Source organism: Amblyomma americanum, chromosome 6, assembly GCF_052857255.1.
Source record: "Amblyomma americanum isolate KBUSLIRL-KWMA chromosome 6, ASM5285725v1, whole genome shotgun sequence".
In the NCBI taxonomy this organism is placed as follows: domain Eukaryota; kingdom Metazoa; phylum Arthropoda; class Arachnida; order Ixodida; family Ixodidae; genus Amblyomma; species Amblyomma americanum.
Genome location: NC_135502.1, coordinates 111,564,977 through 111,587,582, shown reverse-complemented (window position 1 = coordinate 111,587,582; position 22,606 = coordinate 111,564,977). Strand labels below are relative to the sequence as shown.

Sequence of the window (22,606 nt, the reverse complement as noted above, 5' to 3'; positions counted from 1 at the left end):
ACCAGCAAGATATAATGCTTCAATACCTATTCATGCTTCTCCATTCTGTGAAATATGATCGGTCCTGACTCCCGCCATTCCAAGCTGTTGATGCCTGTGTCGGCTGTCTTGCTTGTGTTCAGTTTCAGTTATTGTTCTGAATGCAGCAAGCGGTGCAACAACCTTCATGCATCAAGTGCCATGCAGTGCAATATGAAACAGCAGCCTCACCTGAGGTGAGACTGAATCTCGATCTCCCTCCGCAGCTGGTGCTCCACGTTGTTCTTCTGCAGCTGTGACTTAAACATCACCTGCGTGGACATTTTTCGCAGTTCTTTCACGGGGACTCTTTGTGGGCTATGTGTGTTTTCAGAGCAAGTCATAACAAAGAGGTTGCGGTCTCTGCCAGCTACCAGCAGCTCTTGCTTTGCATTGCATTGGTGGTGAATACTCTAATGTAGTGACACCAGAACACCCATTCTCCTGCTAGCTAAAGGAGTTACCCGGTAGACCAGAGTCATAACAAACGCGCATGCCAGAGAGGGTGCTCTTGAGAACCTGCTACTTGTCATGCGATGTAGGTGGAGCCTGGAAAAGGCGTGCTTATGCGAGTGGAGTGGGAGCACAAGAGCACACAGCTATCACTGCCCCTTCTTTGTTGTCTGGGAGTTGGCCATTGCCTTTGAGCACACAATGGAATGAACTGAACGAACTAAGTAGCAAGTAAGATAACTTCACCTCTGGTTGTAAATTTGGTCCGTCGTGACACGAACCGTTGAGGCCGTCTGGCATTTTGGATGGTGCAGGGCAAGTGGCAACTACTACATCAGCTTGTAATTACATAAGAATGAAATAGACAGCTATGGATAAGGAGTAGCAACGTAGTAGCCAGTTCAGAGACTTAAATGAATTGTAACAAACCAACAACAGGAATGCCGCAATAGTTACGTTCAGTTGCCAAGCCAAAGCTGGCCTACAGCTACATCACAGACCCTACAAGCAGCAATCAACAATGTGGAGAGGTCATGTAAATGGTAGAACAGGGACTACTGTAACCTCAGAAAAGTACAAGCCACAGCTCTTGCAAATGGATAGCAAACAGGAAAGTGAAGCTTAAACTTAACTTAATAAAGACAGCTGTTGCTCAAACTCTTTAGGTGCCACTGGGCACTTCTACTACAGATGAAACCTTCCATAAATTATCTATGTGGACCAAAAAAAAAAGCAAACTGTTTGTGTACATGCCTGCAACACAGCAGCACACAGTTGTGTACAAAGCGTCCCGGTGGTCGCAACATCACAAGGTGCTTCAGGTAAGGTAGGACCACAGACGCTGCCAACTTTCGACCTGCAAGCAGGCGAAGCTCCAAGAACTACCAAACTTGCTCTAGTGAATTTAAAATTTGTGATCAGTAGCTTACACTCTCATGGCATATGTTAGCGTCAGGCTGGGGCAGATGCGGCTTCTTTTCTACCAGGAGATTGTCCTAGGAGATTGTCCTAGTCATGCAGCATTATCGTCCTTTCAAGACAGTGCACCAATGCACTCATGGCTTACACAGCCAGCTGAAAATGCTCATTCCTTTCTTACAGTGTTCACCGTTGTAGTTAGCACATGCTCTGAACTGTGCCCTACAGCCTAGCACCTTGGATATATTTGCTTTGCAGTTAAACGTAGCCAGGAAGTATGCCAAAAATAAAGCGAGAAAATTTTTTTTTTAAAATTGGTTTTGAGAGAAGCAAAGGGCGCACTGACTTTTCAGTGGGCATCAAAACCATACCAAGAGGGAAGGTATGAAAGATGGAGTAAAATAAGAGAAAGAGATGGTGTAGAGGAGAAGTCCAAATAAATTTCGACCACATGGCGATCTAATGTGCACAGACTTTCTAAAGCAAACGAACACCTTTTCCTTTTCACCTACATGAAAACGGGAATGGCTGCTGGGTCTGGATTGAATCCAGGATCAAGTGAGGGGCAATGGAAGTGTTATGCTGCAGGACCTTTCTCTGCATGCAATGTCAGCATGGGAATAGCAGACATCATCCTAGCCATTGAAAATTGTTTACTGTAGTCCCCATGGCACCACTGAATATATCACTTCTTTCACTTTTGAAACCTCATCTTCAAAGCTGCCGAAAGTGTTATAGTCACTTTTTAATCGTTACCTTCAATTTCCATGTGGCTTGGTTTTCAAACCAATTTCAGATGTCTGTCAAGCATACACTTCCATCATACCATGAAACTTTGACCAAAATAAAAAACAAAGCACCACAGAAAATTGTTAGCTCTAAATACCAGGGATTAATTTGCATAAAAAATTGCGCATTGCTCAGCACTGTTCAATGTGCCACTTGGCAAACAGCGCACATATGTGTTTCATTACATTAGTTTGTGCACAGCTGTGACCATGCATAAATTGAAGTTATAAAAAGTGCTGCTTGCTTTCAGTCATTACAATCTCTCAAACTGACACAAGATTGAGAAATCAATTATTTTTTTCAAACCTGCACATAGCATCAAAAAAAAAATATGTGCAGCCGCAGCACATTTTTTATGTAGAAAAAGCCGCAGTTTCGCTATCTATGAACATTTCTGTACTGAATGTCAGAACCTTTGAGGCTGTGATCATATAATCAGAACTGCCTTTAACTCTGAATGCTTCCATGTGACCAAAGATAGTTCCTTAGCAGAGATAAGAAAGGCTGCTATCACCTACCAGTTAGCAGAGCAAAATGCATTTCAAGACATCTGCCCATGGAGAAGATATGATAAATTACCTATGGAGCTACGGGTAATGCTGCTGTAAGTACAATACAACTTATACATGTTTGAAGTTTGCACGTTGAGGAATGCATAACCCCCTATCAGACTTCTTTTTACGAAATTGGTGCTGAAATGATCATTTAGTACTCATGCAGCAATCTGTTTGCAAACATATAAATCCTTTGGACAAGCTCTGCTTGTCTTAAACCATTTGTTGGTTTGCAGACAGATTGCAGTATGGGTGCTTAATGATAATTTTGGAAAAAAGCATGTCTTCTAGGGGGTTAAAAGCTCAGGTCTCGAACTACTTGATGTACCAGTTGTGTGTAAATAGGATTTAGTGAAGGTAACGTCCAGGCAAATTCGGTGGAGGCAATTTTGATCACGTCTAGCAATACTGCGTGGCATGCGGAAGTCACAAGTGGGGTCGGTATGAAGAAGGGGTCTATATTGATGCTGCGGATCACACCACACAGAGTGTTGCATCTGCAAGATTTTGTAGTTAGAAGCCTCGCGCCATCACTGCGAGAAAATGGTATAGGTAGGAGCAAGGTGGTGTCGCCATGCGCCGACCTCTCTGCACCATCAGCGTGATCGTTGCTTGCAAGGCCACAGTGAGCGGATAACCACTGCAACACAACACGGTGGCCAAGCTCACAGACCTCCGAGTGGAATCTGTTTAAGTCATCGCTGATTGGCTCTTGAAGGCTTACTGATGACCTTATATAGATTGTAATCAAGCCCGGGAGTCACTGAAAATAACCCACGCTGCTGGCGGTTGTTGGAGAATGTATGTAAATGCTACTCTCAGAGCAGCCAGCTCGGTAGTAGTAGTCGGGGTGCGTGACTGAGTAACGCCGAAATTGTGGTGCGCGTCGACGGAACCCAGCCGCCAATCACTGATGAGACGGATGAGACAGAGCCATCAGTCACATCAGACAGTACACACTGTAGCATCGATAAATGTGTTCAAGAGCAAAATATTTATGTGCAGGACCGGGGGTGTTTGTTTTTATTTTGATGCCAGGCACTGTTGTCTCATTTGCCATGCTGTGTACCTTCAAGGTGAGGAGGAGGTCGTGTCCAGCATGCAAGATAGGCATCAATTTCATCACTCACGATGAAGTGGCTTATCTGTTTGTTAAATAGGTTCTTGATGTCTTCTTGGTTCATCTTTTTTACCAAGCATGAGACCATGCGTGCATGTGAGGACAGGCAGGCGCAGACTCAACATTGTGAATGAAGAAGAAATTCACCAAAGCGAGTACCTGTCCCACTTCTTTTCCATTACTGCCCGTATGCCTTTTGCAACGCTCTTCCATGGGTCATTATCAAACCTCGCAGCTTGTCATCTCCACAACATTGAACATAAAATTTTTATTGAAAGTCTGAAGACAGGTGGCACTTAGCAGCTGTTGCATGCAGGCCAGAGGGTACAATATTTTATGCCCAATGCCCTTGCACAACATCAAAATGAAAAAAAAAAAGATAGTTGATTTGCGTAGTTAGGCCAGATGCAATCGAGGTGTGCCAGTAGTTGTTTTCAGTTTGGTTTCAGTGTTTAGATCGAGTGTGCATGGATAGCAGTTGGACGGAGTTAATGTTCATATATGTGGAACTGGTCATTGCGGTACCAGACACCTAGGCTTGTATACAACACCTCGTAGACAACATACATGATGGGAAATACCTGTAACATGGTACATAAAAATCAGCAAGCATCCTGCAGTCATGGGTGTGCCATCCACTGCAGTCAGACACAAGGAGTCCTTACTTCTTGAAAACAGTGCCATATGCCTTAAAGGAACCATGAAATGATATTTACTGAGGTTACGAAAAGTGCACAAGCGATCGGTATTTCATCACTCATCACCACACTACAAAAATATTTAAGCTAGCTGGCTTTGCTAATACTAAAGATAGATTAAAAATGATGCTCGCCTTTCAACCCATACATGATGGCCTGCCAAAACAAAAAAAGAAAACAGGTCTGCACTGCACCTTGCTACACCCCATCCCACCTACAGCACATCGACACACCCAACAGGAAGGCTCGCCCAGATTCCCCACCATTTCACGTGGGTAGGGGCAGCTAAGAATGGGTGCCAAAGTGTTGCCCTAATCAATTCCAAGCAGTAATTTTTAAGAATTATTTGTAAATTATAGGGTCCACCGAGAGCTTTTAAACTTGACAGGAATATTCACAAAAACCACCTATATAGGTTTGTTGCTTTAGAATATGCCTATGGCAATCATTGCAGGGCCCGTTTAAATGATACCAATAAATGATAAATGAGAGCAATGGAAGAAGACACAGCAAGGTAACTGGAAAAAGCCATCATTGCACTGGAGGGTTGACTGCGCCAGAAACGTGCAAGTTTTCATTTGTTCTTGTGCCACCATTGCTGTACCAAACTGACAGCTTCTATTTGCGCTTCAGTTCTCTTTTCTTATTGTGTTCTTGTGTCCATATTCGTCATATGTCCTGAAATGGTGCAAAAACTTACTATGAACCCTGCAACCCACCTTAAGAGCCACAATGAATTTTGTTTTCTTTTCTCGGGCGAGGTACACGTTGCCAAACTTGCCCTTCCCCAGTGGCCGGCCAATCTCAAAGTCCTTGAGGCACCACTCCTTGACAGACCTGCAAGTAAAGAAAAAGTACACACAGGGCTGAAAGTGCTACTCCAGCAATGCCGCATTCTGAGCATTACACCAATCAAGAAACCCATGCCACTACCCTGCAATTTCAATGACAGCATTACACTGCACTGCTCCGATTAAAGATCAACCATCATATGTACAGATGCAAACACAAGCAAACAAAGCACACTATTTTGTTTGTGAATGATGCCTGTCCTAGCAGAAATCAAGGACTATACTGTCTTCACGAGAAACTACAGGTTCGACCACTATTAGCATGCACATGCCAAGCCTCCGAATTTCTATTAGGGCATGCGCAAACAGGGGTACAAGACTACTGTATCCGTTTACTTCTGTTTACACTTGTGCTTATTGGATAGTTATACATTTTTGCTCCACGAAGAAATAGCGCATTGCTTGCACGTTATAATATATGTAGTTTGGTCAAGCATCAGCAGGAATGACTTCCTGACAAGTTGGTGACACATTCTGAATTGACAGCGTGAATGATGAGACAAACAGAAGGAAAAAGACCGCAAGACAAGCCATGCTCGGATTTATAAAGAGGTGGGGGCAATGGGAACGGATGGCCCTTCCCACAAATACAGAAATTTTACAGACGAAAATTATGCTGGACCTCACTGTTTTGACGAAGAAAGTCAAGAGTGATTGATGGGTCACTCCAAGAGACCATAAATACCCCCCCCCCCCCATTCAGAGAAAAGCGCTGCCTTGCAGTTTTGTTTGTTTTTCATCATTTGCACTACTATTTCAGTGATGACAAGCATGTCCAAGTAGCCAGAGCCTGCACAGCCACCTTCCTTAACACTCTGCCACTGCACTGAACGCTGGTGCACGCACAATCTGGCGCAGAAACACTGCGCACGCAAAATGTGACAGAGAAGGCCTAAATATTAAACGGACACTGGGGAGAACTCTATCATTTTTTTTTGTTAGCAAATTCTGATACTTCGGCATTTCATGGCTTTGTTGCCGCTTGTCCGGGCGCGAAAGGTGCATTTATTTCAAATAAATTTGGATTCGAAGTTGAGAAAGTTTTTCCCGCCGCTCTGATTCAAACTCGAGAACTCTTATGACGACACGGAGAACTCTTATGACGTCACAGAACGGAGTGACGTGTTACGTGACGTAACCGCAGACTCCGTGATTTCTGACGGCTAGCGGTGCGGTGCGCAACCTTCCTTTGCCAGCCACAGAGATTCGTGGCTTCCATGAAGTAAGGAAAATTCCTCCAAGGTGGCGCCTCTTGTCCTAGGAAGTCATCACGCTTGTACTTGCGAGATTGGCCTGTGGCGGCGACACCTGTATTTTGGTTCTTGCTATTTTCTACATTACAAGAGCTTTGTTTTCAGTAAGAGTGGCATTTTTGTGATCATGAGCTGCTATTCTATTGATACAAGCCAACTTCAATTTCTCCTCAGTGTCCCTTTAACATGACAGGCGAACAAGCTCAGGGACCACTGCGGTTTATTGATAACTTGGCATAGCTGTGGTGTCATGCAACTGCAAACACAATTTTCTTTGTGCCTGTTATATATCATTGTAACGTAGTTCACGGCAGTGATAGTGAAAAAACGTTCTATTTGGGTATGGTCAGACGCAAAAGAAAAAGCAATACCGCGACAAGTCCTGTGAACGATACTCACATGACGATGTTTCCGACAACCGTAAAGAATATCAAATTGACCTTGGCAAATCCTCGACAGCCGCAGCAACAAACTTCAAAGTCTCACAACACACGCAGGTGTCACGGCGACTGTGTTCAGCTCTTTTCAGTGCCACAACCTCTAAGGTTTGCACAGAACGCTGACAGCTGCCCGCAACTACCGCAACTGTCGCGCCGCGGAAATTAAATTCGCGGACATGCGGACGGGTGGCGCAGTGCATGAGGGCGCCGCTTGGGTACGCGTTCATCAGCGGAGTCTTGAGTAAATCGAACCAATTTTAAGTGTAGCACACAAGTTAACAACAAAAAAGAACCTTTTCATTGTTATTAAATATTTGGAAATAATCTACACATTTTAGCGTGCGACTTCAGCAGTTTCGGTTTTATTCATTTCTTAACTGAGAGTAAGAATGGGAAACAAAACTCCACGAGTTTCGTCCTCCCATCCTTGCGCTGTTTCAAGTATGATCGGTGACCTGCATGGTGACCTAAACTTCTTCACTTTTTTTTGCGCTCGTAGTGCAAACTGCTAATAACTTAATGCTGCTAAGTGCTACTGGTGTTATTCACTAATGATTTCAAATTTGTAGTCGAGTTTTTTCGATGTGCATGTGAAGAGAGAGAATTAGGTTTTCGCGAAGGGAAATGGCTCAGTACCTGTCTCGCATCTCGGCTGACACCTGAGCCGCACCGTAAGGGAAGGGTAAACGGAGGGAGTGAAAGAAGAAAGGAAGAAAGGGGCCGTAGTGGAGGTTTCCGGAATAATTTCGACCACCCGGAGATCGTTAACGTGCACTGACATTGCACACCACATAGGTTGTTGTTATTGTTAGTGGCTATTTATTAATAAAATAACGATGGAAGGAAAAGATGTTGTTAGCCGCGGCATCTGCGATCGAAACCTGAATCCCCTATATTGCGGCTAGCGGGAATAAAACGACAGAGAGAGGACAGGAAGAAGAAAGGGTGGAGTGATAGTGAGAAAGGAGAGCTGTAGGGGGTAATATACGCTATGCATGTACAAATACTGAATAAGAAATAAATGTGGGGGGCAGCACCGCGCATTATAGGAGCACTCAGCACATGGGAGCCTTTTTTTTTTCGCGTTTCGCCTCCATCGAAACGCAGCCGTCGTGGCCGGATTCGAACCCGGGTACTCCGGCTCAGTAGACAAGCGCCTTTACAATTGAGCAACCGAGGCGTTTTTTTTTATAGTCACTGGAAAAAAGCTTCCAGTGACTCTAGAATATTAGCAGGGCCTCGAGGAGGAAAAGCGAGGTGGGACGGGAAGGGATTAGAAGGACCGTAGTAGTACTAAACAGTTATTGACGCGAAAACATTATATGGCTCAGTTGTGCCCACAAAATGTGTCTACACGATGACGTCACTCCAGGTGTATTAATGTGTAAAAGTAATTAGTGGGTCACTTGACAAGATCACTTAAGAAATGAATCACGTGTCAAGGTAATGACGTCACTCCAAAGTGGGTTACGGGATGACGGCAAACTTAGAGGGATGACGTCGCACCAAAGTGATGACGTCGCATCCGAGCTGAGTAACAACTGCTACCACGTGTAGACAGGAGAAATTATGTGAAAAAGACATGCGACGCAAAACCGCGTAGGCCGAAGTGACGACGCTGGTTTGAGCAATAAGTATCGCAGGTGCAGACGAAATCCCAGCGACATCACTGGTTGACCTCACTGTGGTGGCAGTATTCCCGAACAAATTACCCAAAATTCTAAGCAACCGTTCGTCTTACAACATCTGGGTGGTGTCATAGCATTTCTCCTTGCATGCAGCTTTCATGTTTTAGTCAATTTGGAGGCAAGCTCTCGACAGGGGTTCGGACCAATGACATATGCACCTTCAATTGCATGCTTTCTGAGACTTGCGACAGAGGTTCGGACCGTACGCTATCCCCACTAGACGAGACGCTTTCTCATGTGTGCTCTGCCAGATACTTCATGGCGTTGGATCTGGCGGCGGGATTTTGGCAAATAGCAATGAACCCGACAGATGCCGATCAAACGCATTCAATACACCGTGGAGGCACTATGAATGGAGAAGGATACCGATGAGCCTGGTCAATAGCCTTGTCTGAAAGAGGACCACTGATGTTTTCCTGGCGGGCTTTCTGGGAAAGTTGTTCTTCGTGTATATAGATGACAAAATCATATACAGCGACGAAATTGAGAGGCATTTGCGTATTTTTGAAAAGGTTTTGGGGCGACTGCGAGGAGCGGGCCTCAAGTTTAAGCCTTCAAATTGCCAATTCCTAAAGAAGGTAAAATACCTCGGACACATTGTTTCAGCTGACGGCGTCCGACCTCACTAGGAGAAACTAAAATATATATATATCTCGGATTTTCTATCCCCGTCTATTAATTGTCCACCAGGTCTGGCAGTTACTCAGCCTGAGTGGTTACTACCGAAGGCACACAAGTCTAGGAATTTGCCAAGCTAGCTAAGCCGCTGACCGCCTTATCCTCCGAGAATGTCGCTTTTCGCTGGTCGAAGGATGCGGAGGATGCTTTTGGAGCTCAAAAGAGAAAGTTTATCAGTGCACCACTGTTGCGCCAGCCAGATTTCAATTTGCCTTTCGTTATGGCCACAGATGTTAAATTTCGTGGTTGGTGCCGTGCTTTTCGCAGGTTGTCGAGGGTAGGGAACATCCTGTAACTTTTGCTAGCCGACAGACGAGCCCCACAGAGCAGAAGTATAGAGCCACGGACAGCGAGTGCCTCTCGGTTGTATGGGCATGTAGTAAAGCAATTCAGCTGTCACATTTGCGGCCGCCAGTTCAAGCTAGTCACGTACCATGCTCTGAAATGAGTGATCAGTGTCAGAGACCCGAGCCCGCGGCTGGCTAGATGGAATTTACAGTTGCAAGAACATTAAGGCGAAAGCCTTTAATGGCTCATACTGGCGGTGTCCTTCCGTCCGTCCGTGACACTCTTCAACTCGGTAAAAAAAATTCTTTGGGCACGATGGGAATCGAACCATCATACTTCCGTTCTGCAGCTCAGCGTGCTAACGGCTATGCTACTTCCTGCCACCGCGCACGTAGTTCTCTTTGTCTATAAGACGTTGGAGAGTATTTGCAGAAAGGCATAGAATCAGATGGATGCCTCCCAAATGCCCTCCAATGTCTCCAGCATTTAAGATTCACAAGCAATTGTGTACTTAACATCTTAACCACACATCGGTGACCCCAGCAGCAACACCGCGCTAAAGGCTTTCGCCTCACCGCACTTTAGGTCAACAAAGTGCCCCTTGAATTTTTTCTTTGAGATTCGAGCATAAGTCAGGCAGAGCACACATGAACTCTGACGCGTTAAGCCGCCAAGCCAACGTCTCAAGTTTGTCCCTGTAGTTGACCCAGCCGAGTTGTGCGAAGAGCAGCGCAAAGACCCCGACCTCGAGTGAATCATCGAAAGCCTAGAGGGAAAACCATCTGACCCAGAACAATTAGGCCACTTCGGAAAGGACGGCACCCTGTGCCGGCGGACAAGGCAACGAGGAAAGGGAGACCAAAACCAACCACTTGGGGGGAAGGTCGTCGTGCCTATAGGTCGTGGACAGAAAGGGTTCTTCGTGCGTTTCACGGCGCGCCCTGCGAAAGCCATTTTGGCGTAGAGAAGACGCGCAAGCGTGAGGAACGGTTCTTCTTCAGGAGTGGCTTGTCATAGAACGTTTGGGAATACAGAGCAAAGCGCCATTCCTGTCTAGAGAGAAAAACACCCAAGGGTTGCAGGTCAGAATCAATTCGGACGTTCCGTGAGGTTTCGGCTCCCTTCGAGTGTACAGGTATAAACGTAGTTGGGACATTGCCCACAACCACTTCTGTAAACAGGTACATACTAATATCTGTAGATCACCTTTGGAAATTAGTGGAAGCGGTGGCACTCCGAGATCAAAAGGTAGATACGGTTGCGCGAGCCTTTGACGAACAGTTCGTGCTCTGACGACCTCCAGGGAAACATTTAACGGACCGAGGAACAAACTTCGTGTCGCAACTACTGAGGAGAGTATGCGAGCTGCTTAAGATAAATAAGAAGCAGGCAACACGATACCATCCTGCTTGCAACGGCGCGGTGGAGCGGCTAAACCGAACCGTGACCGGGTTCCTGTCGCATCTTGTCTCGCGCGACCAGCGTGACTGGGACTTGTGGCTCCCCTATGCAATGTTTACATATAATTACGCAGCGCACGAAAGTACGGGCGACACGCCATTCTTCCTCCTGTGTGGCAGAGACCCAGACCAGCCCAGTAAGGTGCAGAGGGTCCCCGTCGTATCCCATAAGCCTCACTGGACGGCCGTAAGGTGGAGCTGGATACGCGATTGCAGGCTGCAAGGGACATATAAAGGGAGGACTTATTGAATGCGATGAAGAGAAGAGGCTCACGATCGCGCGGTGCCAAAGAGGCACCGTTCCACGTTCCATGTGGGGGACAGCGTGAACATCGAGAGCGGCCAAGGACAGACAGGGTTGGCTAGAAAGCTCCAGAAAAGGTGCAGAGGACCATGTCAGATTGTCGAGAAGCTTTATCCAGGAACCTCCAAACTCCGAGACCTGAACCGACGCACGATCACGATGCATGCAAATTGCCTCAAATTTGCACCAGCTCAGTATTCGCCAAATGAGCGAGATGAAAGCCTACACTGAGATGAAGACGGTACTCAGACGGAGCTCGCAGATCGTTCGCAGGAAACGCCCTCCACTGCATTTTTCCGGCAGGCGTCAGGGGTAAGGCAGAAACACCACCTGGCCTATTTCATGCGCTGCAGGAAGACGAAGCGCTCAACGCTGCCGCGCAGGTAACACATGGGGATGCCCCTGTCATGAGCAGCGCCAAGTCCCAACTTTAAAGTACACAAAGGGGTACACACCTACCCGGTACGACTTCCGGATGCCGATACCAGCGAAGAAGGTACAGAGCTTGTAGCGGCGCCGCTGATGAAGAAGATCTCGCTCGCGCAAGACAGAACGTTGTCGACAACCAGACTCTCGCGCAGCTCAGCGCCACGCCGGCTCGGGTCGAACAGCTGTCTTCGTCACCACCTACCTGCTTCGTTTCATGGTCCTTTCTTTTGGTGACGCCATTCCACGTTCGTGGGACATTTGCCAGGGTTCAGGGTAGCTCTGCTGACTTGGGTGATGTAAGGTTGTTGTTGCCTTCGTGACATGGCACATACCCACGACGAGGGATTGGCCAGGGTTCAGTGGGGAACTCCATATATATAGAATAAGGTAAACTGGTGTCAAGCTAACTATTGTGCCTTGGGTGAAATTTCTGAGTAATTAAAAAGAAAAGGAAACAACAAAATATCGGGAGAGAACATCTGAGAATTTAATATCAGAAAATAACCAAACGCTCTTTTAAATGTGGAAATTTTGGAAACAATTAGCGAGGGAATCTGCCGGTAGCTGTTATATAATTGCGGAGGTATTCGCAAACTTGATGCGATGCAAAACCCCTGGCGCTCGCGCCGAAAGAGAGGGTGAGGGAAACCGACAAAGTGAGACCCAACTTTGTAATGGGAATTTCTATAGGTGTGCTCTCCTCTGATGTGCAAACCTCCGGCAAGAGAGTAGGAATTGCTCCAATGTCTCGACTTCATACCACAAGCCGCACAAAGGTTTGTGAGAGTGAACCCGCATCTACATAAGTAAAGGTTTAAACGGGGAATCTTGCACCGCATGAGTGTCATCGCTACCTCACACTGCCGGGTTTTACACGCACGAGCCTTCCATGGGTACATGAGATGTTGGTAGTCAACAGTAGAGAGTAAGGGATTTGCACTTGGCGGTTATAAACTGAAAACGCTGAAACCGAGTCATTCCGAAAAGAACAAGATTAGGGACGCTACAGGCAACAGGTGCAATTTAGAGCTGATTTTGCCAAAAAGAATGCTGCTTCATTTTGTAAAATAGCGCAGTGACCTGGTATCCAAACGAAGCGCACCTCTATCAGCCATCTACCATCCTCTATCAGAAATCACAGTATGGTGCGGGAAATTGGCAAGGTGATCAAAGAGAAGTACAGTTAATGTCCTTGCAGGCAGTTGCTTCGCATTAGGTGGGTAAATATAATAAAAGGCAATATCCACAAGGGACGCTGCCCAGCCAACACTGCATACAAAATTCAGATCCACAAAATGTTGGATAAGAGGTTCTGAATAAAAACAACTTGAGTGAGGCGGAGCCTTGGCCAATGAGGAGCGAGAAAGAGGGCTGGGCTTGACATGGGCTTGAAGAGGGCTTGACACGGCGCATGCGCACAGCTGTGGCAGCTCGGTTTCACCGGCAGCAGCAGATTCTCTGCACCTCGTGGCTGGTCACGTGATCAGCCACGTGATCAGCCACAGCGCCGGCAGCTTCTCCGCACCACATGGCAGCGTGGCGGCGGCGGCGCCGCCACGCTGAAGGCTCGAAATGCTGCTGTAATGTAGTTATAGCTACAAAAAAAAACACAGTTCTTTAATGGCGCACCTACACACCCACAATCATACGGTTGCGAAAATTAACAAAAAACTACTTGATCCTCGCTTTTGTATGCTGTCTTAAATATATGCAGCCTGATGTCGAGTGGGCTATTTGCGCAGTGCCTATGCATTCATAAACTATGCATTCATAATCTATGGTAGGACGTACTGCAGAGCGATAAAAATACGTCCCATATAAACCCAAATGTTTTTGTGAGAGTACTTTGAGTTTATTTAGGAATTAAGCTTTCTTTTTGAGGGCGCTTATATGTGGCAGCAATGTGACTTTTTGTTAAAAGTTATTGCAAAAATTTGTGCTCATCATTTACTGGTAGTATGACTTCATTCAGGTAAAGGGTGGGACGAGTGTGCAGTCCTCTTCTGAGTGACAACAGGACAGCTACTGACTTTTGCATAGAGAACTTGAAACAATAAAGCAACAAGAGAAATTGTGTTTAAATTGTATTTTACATCATTACAGTTATTTGCGAGTCCTCTGCAGTTCCAGTGCATTATGAACCCCATCTTAATGCTGTATGTCTAGGTGGAGAAAACTAGATTAACCTGGATTTGCCCCCTTGATTCGGGAGGTTCAAGTTATTTTATCGATCCAAATTTTCGGGTAGGCTTCATGACCGAGAAGTGGACTGAAGTAGTAGGGACAGTCAATTCAATATCCTGAAACATGATGGTATGTATACTGTCGGAATCAGGAGGCAACAGAATACGAGAAGGGGGGATTATTTCGGAATTGTCACACAAACATATAACCTCCAATGTATGACAGGGTGTGTACTTCCACTCATAATATTACCTTGCAACTGAGTTGAGAGGCGGCGCTACAACTTTTTTTTTTTTGAACGTACTGGTGCCCACAAAAGTTTTCCGAACATCAAAATCACAAAAAAGCTGGATTTCCTCGCCTGCTCGAGGTGCAGCCAGGCATTTAGGGGTGCACTGTGCAGGTCGGGCAGTGAAGTGCAAAGAATACGTACCAATTTGTGGCTTCATGCTTAGATCGAGTGCCAAACAATCAGACTTTTTTTTTACGATATTCATGTCCAATAAACTTATTTGTTCGACTGTGTTCCTCGGCTTGCACACACCTCGTCGTAGTGCGAATTAGCTGTTGTCAATTTATTTTACCTTATTTTATAGTCAGAGCGACAGCTGTGAATTCGTGGAGAATTCGCACACTGTCACGCACATTGCTTTCTAGGTAGGCCTCTTTACTTATTGATCACTTTTTAGTATATTCCCGTGGCCGCTGATCCCAACTGCTGTGCTTCAATGGGTGTGGATTTGTGCACGTATCGCGCTCGCATCGGCTCATTTTCTTCCCGTCACGTACATGTGCGTGAGCAAGACTATCGATTTAGACCAGGGGCGGGACTAGTCCGTGAACTTGCCCGAGACCCACTTTATTCCTGCTTTCTACATGCCTGAGCCTACTTTTGTTTTGTGCGGGAGATGTCGAAGCAAATCCCGGACCAAAGGTTGATGATGTGCTCGCACTGTTAAAAGAATGTCATGCTGAAACGTCAGAAACGCTAGAAGAAATCCAACAGGACCTAAACAACATCCAGGACCGTGTTGCTGTGATAGAGAAAAGTATGTCCGCTGTACTTGATATGAAGAAAAACTTCGACACCGTGTCTTCTGTAGAAGACGTCAAGACAAATATATGCAAAACAAACGATGAACTTACAGGTGTAGTCGAAGACATGAAAAACGGAATGAGAACGAACAACTTGATCATTAAAGGGCTCACTGAAGAAGAACACGAAGGTTATGCAGAAACAGAAAAAATAGTTAAGGATTTCTTTAGCGAGCATCTTAAGATACAGTGTGGTGACATCGAACGTGCCCATCGCCTTAGCCAGCCACGTTCTTATCAAGCTCGACCAATTATAGTTAAATTTCTGAACTTTCTATCTAAACTCGAAGCATTTCAAAATGCACATAAATTGAAAGACCTCACAGAATCAAATGTTTGGCTTGACGAAGACTTCTCCCCGAAGGTTCTACATGCAAGGAAAAAGCTGCGCGACTTCACCAAAGCGAACATCAGAGAAAACGAGCATTATTTTGTAAGATGTGATAAGCTTCACATGAAAAATGGTGTTTACCGGTATGACTCGCCAACAGATAGCGTGAAAAAACTTCTTTCCAGGCACACGCCCCCCGATAATTGACAGTCTACCACAAAGAAATCCAACCGTAACAAAACCACACCAATCTCCTTGGTCTTGGAAAACTTCCGCAGCATACGTACGTGCACTTAAAGCTATTGCACATACCTGCTCAGCTGATATCGTCGGTACGGAAACGTGGCTAACTGAAGACGCATGTCACGACATCGCGCTTCCATCGTCGTTCATTTTTTTTAGGAAAGATAGGGCTGATTCTCGACGAGGAGGAGGAGTGCTCATTGCGATTAACAAAGACTTCCATGCACATCTTACCCCTATCGACTCCCCCTTAGAAATAGTCTGGGTTTCTGCTCAACTTGGTCATGTGTTTTGCATTATAGGCGCCTGTTATAGGCCACCAAGTAGCCAACCTGAATTCATTGAACTGTTAAATGACGCTATCGAGCAGATCCTTGTAAAGCACCCGAATTGCCTCCTGTTTTTAGCAGGTGACATTATTTTTTCCACGATTAACTGGACGACGCTAACTGTTGGCTCCGATAGTATCCGACAGGAGAACATTAACTTTCTTCATTTACTTCAATATCACCAGCTCACCCAAATTGTTCACGAGCCTACTCGCGGTAAACATATCCTGGACCTCATCCTAACCACCCATCCTGAGCTCTCAGACATCCAAGTCTTGGGAGAAATAAGTGACCTCAAAGTTGTGCACTGTTCACTTCTACTTCCACGGACCGACAAAACGAAAACCACAAAGCTTATCTACACCTACGCTCGTGCGGATGTTGAAAAAATGAACCTGTTGCTGGAAAATTTCAAAAATAGCTTTCAGGCCAATTTTCATAACCGTACGACTAATGAAAATTGTAAGTTGTTTCGTGACAAACTCAAAGAAATTGAAGATTCCTGCATGCCAAAACGAATGATCAGCACACAAACTAATGATCCTTGGTTTACCACAGATGTAAATAGGGCAGTAAATAGGAGAAAAAGAACATTTAGGAAAGCGGTTCGATCAGAGGAAACTATAGACTGGGAAAACTACAAAAGCATTTCCAAAATAGCTGAAAAACAAATTTCTGAAGCAAAAAACAAATATTTTAAATTTACACTTCCTAGTTTGATAAAAACCAACCCTAAGAAATTTTGGCACACTGTTAATCCTAAAAGCGCTAGTATTGTTCCTGTTCTTTTGGGTGTAAACGGTAGCACCCTACGTATAGAACAGTGTGCACAACAATTCAATACCCACTTCTTACAAGTTTTTACGGACGAATTGCTCATTTACAAACCACTGCTGCTTCCTGAGGACGATATCCAGATTCCCCTTTCACCCATTCACATATCTGCGCTTGGCGTGGCTCGTGCAATTGAACGCCTAACTCCCCAAACTAGTCCAGGACTCGATGGTATCAACGCGAAACTGTTAAAAATTACCTGCCAGCACACAGCTTTCCTGCTATCTCTCATTTTCCAACAGTCTCTCGATACGACGTGTTCCAGAAGATTGGAGGTCCGCTTATGTCATCTCGGTATTTAAATCTGGAGACAGATCCGTTCCTAACAAATTCAGGCCAATTTCTCTAACCTCGATATGTTGCAAGGTACTCGAACACATAATATACATTAACATGACTCATCTTAACCAGAACAACTTGCTTCATAACAACCAACATGGCTTCCGCAAACATTTATCGTGTCAGACACAGTTATTTGAGTTAATAACGGACCTTCATCAAGCAATCGACTCTTCCCTCTACATTGACTCCATCTTTATTGATTCCTCTAAAGCCTTTGATCGCGTGCCTCATAACCGCCTGATGATAAAGATACGCAACCTGCAGCTGGATCGACGTACTACGCAGTGGATCAACGCATTTCTAACAAACCGCTTTCAGTCAGTTAAGTTAGGGATCTTCTTATCAAGACGTACAGGTGTTGCTTAAGGAGTACCCCAGGGTTCGGTGCTGGGTCCACTGCTTTTCTTAATATCTATTAATGACATCACGTCGAACATAACATCAACAATACGGTTATTTGCAGACGACCGTGTACTTTACCGAGTAATATCGAGCCCTTGCGACATCATTGCTTTCCAGGCTGATCTTGAGCTAACTCATTGGTGCGGCAGGTGGAAAATGGTAATTAACACAGATAAAACTAAACATCTCAAGTTTGCTTCCGCTGCTAACACGAGTCCTAATGCCTACACAGTTAATAATACTATTATTGAAACTGCAGCGTCGGTAAAATACCTCGGTGTTAATTTTAGCTCTAATTTATCCTGGAGCTTTCATGTTGAACTGATCACTACCAAAGCCTTAAAAAATCTTGGTCTTCTTAAACGCCGACTACACCAAGCCAACCAGGACACAAAACTACACGCATTCAACATGTTAATCAGGCCTGCAATAGAATACGCGTCAGTGATCTGGAACCATCATTATAGCTATCTTATTAACATGTTGGAATCTGTGCAAAAGAAGGCTGCTCGATTCATCCTCGTTACTCTCGGTATCAGTGTAACAGCACTGAAAACATCGCTCCATCTTCCGCCTCTGGTCATGCGCAGAAAATTCACCCGTTTATCTTTTTTCAATACTCTCTACCACAGCAGCACACCATTTGCAAGTTCACATCTTTTCCCGGCACCGCACACATCGGTTCGTGTAGATCATATGAAGAAGACTAGACCCATTTTCACTCGGACAGAACGACACAAATTCTCACCTTTGGTACTATAGCTATTGAAGAGTGGAATTCGCTTCCTTCTAGCATTGCGGCTATCGCTGGAACAACATCATTTCGAACAGCTCTTTGGTCATACTTAGAATGATTTGCTTTTTTTTTTTCGTTTGCTTCAGTGTGCGCGTGTCGGCCGTAACGTTCCATGAAATGTTAGATGCCATGTTTTGTAACTTCTGAAGGTGCATTTTTTTTTATTTCGTGGTATTTGCTACATGTGCATTTTTTCAGTAGCTGTTCCTAGCCATTTCCTCCCCCTCCTATTAACTTCTACCTGGCTTCTTGACTTGTTTATTTCTGTCTTCAGCCATTTATATGCTATGTTGTATATTTGTCAAGTTTTCTTTGATGAATTCCCCCCCCCCCCCCCTGTGTAATGCCCGCATTGGGCCTTTAGGGTATTAAAATAAATAAATAAATGAAATAAACAGTCAACATGCATCTACACTAAGCACCTCGCAAAACGTATACAAAAAACGCAATAGAAACGCATGCCAGTTACCATAGTTAGCCGAGTCTATGCAACCAGGAAACCTTCAAGAGATAAAAGGTTTTCATACACGATAATCGTCCCATAACAACCATGGTATGGACTACTCATCGAAAATTAGCTACGTTCCACTGATGCCAAAGGGTGAATTTCCGCAATAAAATAAAACGCAACTGATTAAGCCCTTCAGAACAGCGGGAACAACGTATTGCCATAATCCTTTAATGCGCATAAAACCAGAAAAGGCCACTTGAGACAATGGAAAGCACAGCACGTGATGCAACCCACGGGCACAGCTCGCGGTCGTACAGAAAACGCGGCGGAAACTTAAAGCAGGTAGTGCGGTCAGCGCATTTGCTTCCCCAGTATCGTCATACCCGCCAAGGCGGCGCAGAGTGCGGCGCAGCCCGTCGATCAGGATAACTGCAACGCTGTTACACATCCAGAGCGCTCCACTCCGTAAGTGAACGAGCATGGAGCCTCCAGAAAACTCCTTTGTACCGTGCGGTTTCCTCACCGTTGCTAACGGTTGGACGAAGAAGGCGGCTTTCAAGCTTCCTTACTAGATCCAGCTGTATACATACACGAAGAAAAGTGAAGCGCGATTCTCGCGGCAAGCCTCGAAAGGAAAGTACCACGAAGAAGGGAACATACGAAACGTGATGTTTAACAACTTGTCGCCGGACCTCTCATGCCCTCCTTCGCAGTATTTGTCCACTATCTGTGAAAGGTGGCATGCCATTTTGGAGAAGGCAACAGGGGATATACTTTCGGGCCGGTGCCTATGCAAAAGCCTTAGTGGAACCGGCCAGCATGTGATTGGGCTGTTATAACGGCACATGTAACAGAGACCGCCGAAGGTGCCACCTGCACTGATCTTCCCTGTGCGTGGATCCAAAGGGTGAGGGGCTGGGGAGTGAGTGGGTATTTCAACGTCCTCATAACCGCTATAGAAACACGTTTTCCTTTGTTGCTTCTGCTTGGTTAGTAAGAGAGTTTCAGTGTGGGTGTGAATCGACTTTCTTTTTGTCAAGGCATTCGCGACAGCATTTTCTAAATATCCCATTTGCACTTCGTACTTTGCGCATAAATAAAACTTAATTATATGCACGCGTTAAAATTAGAGCTGTGTATAAGATTTGATATATGATATTAACACATAAATAGCACAGTTAATAATTCTGGCAACAGTACTTAAAATATAGATTAACGGGCAATATTTTTATTGGACTTTTATTTTAACATTGCCAGTTATCATTGTTTTATGTTATAAACACTTATCAGTATTATTAGCTGTGTTATTTTTATCTTAATGTTAGAAATCAGCCAAACGATGAGCTCATACTAGTGGCATCATCTGGTTAAAGCGGAAAGCATTTTTTCAACAAACCGGCGCTTCTATGATGCGCAAGGTGGGTGTGGGCACCCGGGGACGAGGGGAAGAGAAGTGCGTCAGTTGCAGAGGCGAATTGAGTGGAAAATATGCAACGAATAGGAGGCTAACACCTGTTACATGTAGCGATAGGAAAATAGAAATTCAGGACGGCCAAGGCATACGATGAATCTTGGCACTGTGGCTCCGATATGAAAGTGAACAGCCAGTCTGCTTACGAAGAGCGAATTTTACTTTTAGTATAAAAGCATCTTGATTGAAAATGTCATGCGGGTATTATTTGTACCGAGAAAGTTTTATTAGGAAACAGAAAAGAAGTGGTTGTCACTTAGACAATAATGAAGTAATCACATGGTTATATGCCTGTAACATGTTCCCTTCCATACTACCATCACGTGTACCTCTGGAGGAGAAACGAAATGGACCCGTTTGATACAGAGCTTAATTTATTCTTGCATGAAAACAAGAAATACAAATTTCATTTGGAAGGACGTAAGAAGTGCTGACAAGTAAGCCACCGTGTACGTGGTGGTCATGTTTGGAAGTTGATAAATGTGATGCTGTTCTCGTTAGCAATTAACTTCATTGTCTTATGGTTGCCGATGTAATGTTTGATGTTCGCGTCTTCTGTTTTGTTCGGATATGGGTATTTGAAGTTGACGTTTGTAAAATGTGTGGATCTACAAACACCATTAAACACATTTTTGAGGTCGCAATCAGTGAATCTCGTGGTGTTGTGATGCAAAAAAAATGAGGGCAAAACTCGTGCTTCGTACTTGTTCACAACATTGAAAATTTATTGTTTCGTTATCTGTTATGTCATTACATGTTTTCGGTCGCGTGGTGTCATTACTGTCTTACTTTCCGTCACTGCTATTGCTTGTTCAGTCGTGGATGGCAGTCGAATTGCGGTTTGAGCCCACCAGGATTCGATGGTGAAGCCGCAGGAGATACACATGCGTTAAAAGCGGACAAGGTTTATATGGCAAGTGCAGTACTAATATTTGCCACTGCGCACACGATGCCCGAACAAACATGCCCGTAAAAGACAACTTTCCGTGCCAAGAAAACACAGGTTCCCGGAAAAGGCCCAAAAGTGATATATCTTGCCTTTTTATCCCAGCAATTACATGGTGCGATTTGTTCATGACGCGCCAATGACAGCCCTTGGCGTCATGGGGCGAATTCAGATTTGAAAGGCGCAGTTAGCCTCAGGAACCGGCAGTAGACGTCTCCATGAGTCGAGGGGAAAGAAATGGCAGGAAATTATTTTGCAAAAAACATACCTCGCTTTTGAACACTGAACAGCCTGTTATCTACACGCGATGAGGGCATTTAACACCCACCTTAGAAAAACATTTCATAGGCCGTTCCAAAACTACTATCCAATTTAATGTTCCTCGGGCACGCCCGAAGCATTTCTAGATTCATGCCTCACAGCGTTTCCAGCACGCTATGCCCTCTGTGTGGCCTGCAATTCCAAAACATCAGGAACGAGGAGGAGGAAAGGCAGGGAGGTTATAACCAGAAAAAATATCCGGTTTGCTGGAAAAGGGGCAAGGAGAAAAAAGGGAGGGAGTCCAAAACATCAAAGTTATCACAAATGTCAATCGCCACTTATCCTGATGAAATGAAATTTCTGGCGATTTTGCCTTGCTAACGATGGAATATTGTGCGAAGGCAGGTTTTCAATCAGAACAAAAACGTGAGGCGGGACGAACAGAGTAGAAATGCCCTCGGAGCGCTGCATGCCCGGAAGCGCGCTGTGCGACAAAATCCTCCAAGTTCGTGTGTACAGATTTCTCAAAACATAAAGCGCTCTTCAAAACGTCGCAAAATGTAACCACAGGCGCCGATGTGTAATGTAAGCACCGTTAATGCGTTAATCATTTCGCATACCAGCGAACACTTATAACTCGTCATATAGCCTTCGGGTAAGCGTTTCGTTATTGGTCGCGCTTTCCCCTACAGATACACGCCAGGAATTGTAGTGTCCAGATGGCTGTGGACAAGTACTCCATCATAGAACACGGCTACGTTTGCTGCCTAGTGTCAGGAACAATATGACGACTTGGCGAGTGCATGGCCGCTGTACAGGCGAGGTACTCGATAAAAAATTCGTAGTACATCTCGCCGTCAAGATGGAATGCTTTGCAGGAAATGGCGTAAGACGCCCTATAGATGGCGTTAGCCGCACTCGAGTGTCGGCCAGGTCGAAAGGCTGCTGGACAAGCCGCTGCCTTCACCTGCTTGTAGTCT

The 22,606-nt window shown here is 45.1% G+C and overlaps 1 pseudogene across 1 annotated transcript; it reads right to left on the bottom strand.

Moving 5' to 3' along the window:
- Nucleotides 1–206: 206 nt before the first annotated feature.
- On the bottom strand, nt 207–7,174 carry LOC144095453 (aurora kinase A-A pseudogene; annotated as a pseudogene). The gene is made up of 3 exons (XR_013306731.1): nt 7,054–7,174; nt 5,270–5,387; nt 207–290 (listed from the first exon to the last, which is right to left on the bottom strand). The product of XR_013306731.1 is annotated as an aurora kinase A-A pseudogene (transcript).
- Nucleotides 7,175–22,606: the final 15,432 nt, after the last annotated feature.